We start from the raw sequence: 5,536 nt of genomic DNA, 5'->3' as shown, positions 1-5,536 counted from the left end.
TGAGTCTATTCAGACTCCACAACCCGATCCTCCTGATAATGTCCAGGAAAAATCCATATATTAGAGACCCGTTTTTCGGATGAAGCTGTTTGCCGAGACACTCATATGAAGCCCAAGTGGTCACCCGAGATAAATCCATGTTGTCTTGCGAGAAACTTTAGATCAGGTTGTGTTCTATCTGCTCATTTTTCTAATCTTGAGCATTTGTCTCCTATTCGTGGCAGTTCTATTGGTCTTATGGACCAACAATTGTTTCGACTATTGGTATACGACTTTGGAAGGTGACAATTCTTTTTGAGGTATTTGATGTCTAGCTAATGACTATAAATTTAGCATTTACTGGGAGGCTCCCGCGTTCATGTGATACGGTAATATCCTTCCTTATTTCTTTTTCCTCCAGTGGTAATAGTTTCTCCTTGTTCATGCTTTTAATTTCATCTTTAGAACATTGAGGACAATGTTAGATTTAAGTTTGGGGGTGGGGAAGAAACACTTTTTGTCACATTTTTGCAATAAATAAACTCCAGAGCCTAGAAATTTATGCCTATTGAGGATTGCACTAACTAATCTAAGTGGATGGAAGCATTTTGATTGTAGGAGTTTGAGGAACCAATCTGATTAGATGGAAACATCTAAAGAGTCTATTCATAAAAGCACAGAGCTCAGGTGTTAGAAATAACATGATAGTTTCACCATATCTCGTTGAGTCCTTTTCACTTCTATTTTTATTTTATTTTGTTTTTAAACTATGTTTCTCTAAGTGATAGGTGGGGCCCACGATTCAAGTTGTTACCAATGCTAGGGTGAATTAGAGTGATTGAGATACCATGAAAAAAAAAAAAATAGAAAAAAAAGAAAAAGAGATGAAAAAAAAAAAAAAAAAAAGATGAAAAAAATGGTAGTTAAAAAAAAAAAAAAAAAAAAAAAAAAAAAAAAAAAAGTAAAAAAGAAAAAAAAAAAAAAAAAAAAAAGAGAAAAAGAAATTGAGACCAGACCATTTGACCAAAAGGAATAAATTCAATAAAGTCGACCACTGGTACCCTTGTATATGCCAGTTGTGTTGACCTAGAGTTAGGTTATCGACCACTGGTACCTTTGTATATGCCAATGTGTTGATATTAGTCAGACTAGTATCTCAATCCATTAGGATAGGTTCATTTTGGCGGAGGCCTTCAGACAGATATGGGAAACGCCGTTCACTTAGTAAACATCAAAACCATCTATGTTTTTCTATATCCATCTTCTTGATCTATCCATGTGATTAGTTTTGACTCCGAATATGATTCCATAGTGCAACTATCTGAGTAGAGCTCTGTCACTTTATATGAATTTTAGTATGCTTGAGTGCAAACTCGTGTACAGCAATTGGAATTGCGCATCAGGGTACTTCTTCCTGTAGTCAATAAGTATGCCAACCAAGGAGATTCTTTAGTGCCTTCCAAGGTTCTGCGTAGATAGCTAAGGTCTGGAGTACAGGTTTTGTGGGTATATCTCTGGTAAGCCCTCCCGAGACTATAACTCGGCCACTAGGGCCACCTAGGGGTTTAAAGGCTTATTGCATACGCTAAATGCAATCGACGATGCCTGCGACAGTGAGTTAGGATTTTTTTTGTAGTTTTGATTTGCTCGGGACTAGCAAATAATAAGTTTGGGGGTATTTGATAGACGCATTTATGTGTCTAATATAGCTCATTTGTATATATTGTTAGTACTCGATATTGTACTTATTTGGTTATTTTATTATTTGTAGGTGTTTTTGGAAAATAATCTCTTGCGGCGAATTTGGCTAAAAATGTGGCATTTGGACCTCCGTTGATAACGTACCGGAAGCGCCTCAGAAATGTACCGGAAGTATCCCAGAATACCCCGGAGGAACCCCGAAAAAAGTGCGGAAAATGCCCCAGAGGACACTTGCTATACGGACCCTTGATTTTGGATAAGGGGTAACCTAATTACTAAGGGGTGACCCATTTCCAGGCATCTGCTAAAGGGAGACCAGCCACAGATAAGGGGAGGTCAATTTCTCAAATTTAAAAGCAAATTTTGGCGGGAAAATGCATGCATCGTCTGGCAGATTTTGGTTCGATTATTGGAGGAGTTTTAATGCGATTAAACACCGGAAATCAGTTGGGATAATCCTGTTAGACCTAAACAGACCCTATGCAAGTGATTGGGCTGATCGAATTGGGCTGGAATGGCCGGGAGAAGTAATCAAAGTCTCAACAGAGAGACGTGCTCTGTTTCGAGTTCAGGAGATTTTTGAGAGATTTCTGGAGGACTTTGACGCTGGATTAACATGTACATGGTCTTATTCAAGTCTAGGGAAGAGTTTGGTAGCTATTTTATAGCTAACAGCACGTGAAAAAGCTCAACAGAAGCGACTATTCTCTCAACAGCGCAGAGAAGAAAAAGAAAGAAAAAGTCGGAATTTATACGAGATATTTGGGGTCTGTGGGATATATAAGAGTTGTTTCAAGTCATAAGAGGCGTAGAAACCCTTAGGAGAGAGTTTAGAGTCCAGGAGAGCCGAGGAGAAGCAATTATAGAGGAGACAACGCTGCTGCTGCTGCTGCCATTAAAGCTTCTGAAGAACACGAAGAACAGACTCGCAGAGACAGTCGTTCTTCAGCAGACTTATTTCAACACCCAAGTGTCGTAGTTCAACAGCGTTATATATGTATCGTTTATAAACGGCAGTGGTCATCTTTGTAACAGTCACGCTGTAACGTTTATACAGCGTTGCAAACTTCTCTTTATCACCATATTCATCAATAAAAACACCTATTAAGCAATTTTGAGCAAGTTTTTGATATGAGGAGCTAAACCCCTTAGCCAAGGCGACGGAGGAAGCCATTGGTCCTTATTTATGGTATAATTCTAACTTTATTATTTATTTGCAATATTATTATTTGATTATTTGCATGGGATTGAATTGAAATATTAGTTCTTATTGAATAGTTGTGAATTAATTTGATGAAGCATGCTGGGTTTTAAATACTTTTGATGTTTTATACTCGTTGATTACAACTATTACTTCAAGAATATATTTGAGGCAAATATTAGAATTATTTTTAAAGATAGAATTGCATGATTTTTATTTAGAGTTTATCAATTAATGGATCAATGGTGGAATCCTAGTCTTGGTATTTTTCTCCAAAAGTTTGAACTATTTTATTTATTTGCATGTTTAATTTAAATCTATAAAAATTGTTTTCTTCACAAGTCTGAAAAGACCCAGTTTTTACCACTACTACAATCACTATTTGAAAACCATCATAAGCCTTCTCCTGCGGTTTTGGCGGAGCATCCACTGCTAAGAGATCCTTCTTCGCACAAGAAAAAATCTGTTAGACCGAGTGTAGATAGTCCCAAAGAGAAGGAACGAAGGTCTAAAAATCGTGCATACGGCTTCCACTCAGACCCCACAGCTCTCCCGACTTTTAGTTCATCCAACATGCGGGTATGTATAATTTTCCTTTTGACTTTAGTTATATCGTGCATATTCTCGTTTCTATTCTAAGTATCTCTCTTTGCATCTCTTCCAGGGTCTCAGTAGTGTGAACGCTTTTACCAAGCTTGCCAATAGTCAGAAAACACCCTTCCTGTGATGGAGGGTGGTGGTGCTGAGCCTGTTCATGGCGATGGGGAAGCTGAGAAGGATGAAAGCTCAGGGTCCAGTGATGGCGAGAGTAGTTCTTCCGATAGTAGTGTCGAATCCTCCTACGTTCAATCTGAAAACGAATCGGTAAATCTTTCATGCGTTTGTTTTAAGGAAGTGTCTAATCCGTGATATTGGAGGAGGAAGCCGATTCTGAGAATGACCCTGAGACGGAGACTGGTGGAGATGCAGCTTTGTCTTCAATTATGGCAGCCGCACCGGGCGATCTTGAAATGGATATGGACCAAGATGAAAACGTCGTTGTTGTTCAGACAATGAAAAGTACCCTAGTAGCCGCAGGCGCCATTGTTGTTAGGAGTCCTTTGTCGGTCGTTGATGCAGTCGCGGGCGCCCTTTTCAATCCTCCATACTTGGTTTATCATCGGGATCATGTGCTGATTGGAGGATTTAGCGTGCCAGCCAGACATGCAGAACTGTACACTAAGATCTGGGAAAACTATGGTCATATTTCCATGACCAATCAAATTACTAGTCTGTACGCGTTGGTTAAACGTGTGGAGGAAATTCTGTCTTCGATCGACGACATGTGCAACGTGACAGGTCATACTGTTGCTGGGGATGTAGTCACAAGTTGGAGGTTCCATCGTGACATGTGCGTGAAGTTCGAGTTCAATGCTCCTTGGCTTGTTAAAGGTTTTTCTGAGGTTGAAAGATGCTGGCTGAAACAGTCGAAGGTCCTTCTGCGGATATGGTGAAGAAGCAGGAAGTGGAAGTCGAAAAGCTGTCTAGGAAACTAAAGTTGAAGAGGGCGGCTCTTCAAATCGCAAAGGAGGCCCTCGCCAAGAAGAGCAAGCCATTGTTGGAAAACTTTCCTTGAACACATTTCTGTCTTTTTGAACTTCTTATCTTAGGGTTTTTTTTTGAAAGGCAAATGAAACGCCTAGTTAATGGTTTTGATTTTTTGGATTTTTGGGTTGATAGACAAATGCTACCTTGATGTTTTTGAGTTATTCTTTTGGAATGAATTGTTTTAGTTACGATTGCAAGCGACGCAAACATCCCAGGAAAACCAAGGAATCGTGTATTGGTAGATGATATAGGATGAAACATAACATGACTATCGGTTTCATCATTCCCGTAAAAACTTGAAAAAACAAACCATGTATTTCTTCTAGGTAAGACTTACTCGGTTTTTCAGATCTTCCTGGTGGGAAGAGTTCCTCCGGGTGTTAGACCGAGTTTTGTGGGAAATGTCGCTATGACTGTGTAAAGTCCCCAGTAATTCTTTGTCGTGTTGCCGATCCCTGGGCGGATCGTTCGCTTCAAATCCCATCGGAAGTCCCCAGTCGTCCTTTGCGGTGTAACGACTGGTAATTGAGCCGCATGGTAATTGATTCGTCGTTTCCTGAGCGGATTGTTTGATTCTACTATTCTGTCGTCTAGGTCGAAGCACGAGATCGAGGATTGAAAATTGACATCATGACCGAAAGATCAACCTCCCACTGTGGTCGCCAATTGTTTGAGGGTGAAAATGGTTTCTGAGGATTTCGGTAATTTCGGGTGTGTGGGTGGGAAACGAATTTAAACCCTAAACAATGTACTGCATGTGAGTACTTTAGATTCGAGAGATCAATCTGTACAAGTCCGACCTAAACCAAGAAATGGTCGTTCCAGACTTGCTTCGGTCACAAAGTGAAGGAGAATGGGTTGGTTTTGGGGAGGGAAGCAAGGAAAGTGATGAGACCATAATATTTGATTTCTGTAAGAGCAGTTGTTTTCTACGACTTGTATCAGAAAGTGGGAAGCTAATATATGGAAAGCTAGCAAATGTTTTCTGAGTGTTGTATGCTCCTGACTGAACTTGTTGTTCGGTGGAAATAGGTAAGACCTTTTTATACAAGTCGAAGTGAAACGTAC

The sequence above is a fragment of the Papaver somniferum genome, chromosome 9 (assembly GCF_003573695.1).
Source record: "Papaver somniferum cultivar HN1 chromosome 9, ASM357369v1, whole genome shotgun sequence".
In the NCBI taxonomy this organism is placed as follows: Eukaryota; Viridiplantae; Streptophyta; class Magnoliopsida; order Ranunculales; family Papaveraceae; genus Papaver; species Papaver somniferum.
The sequence above is the reverse complement of the archived record's forward strand: the minus strand, read 5'-3'. Positions refer to the sequence as shown.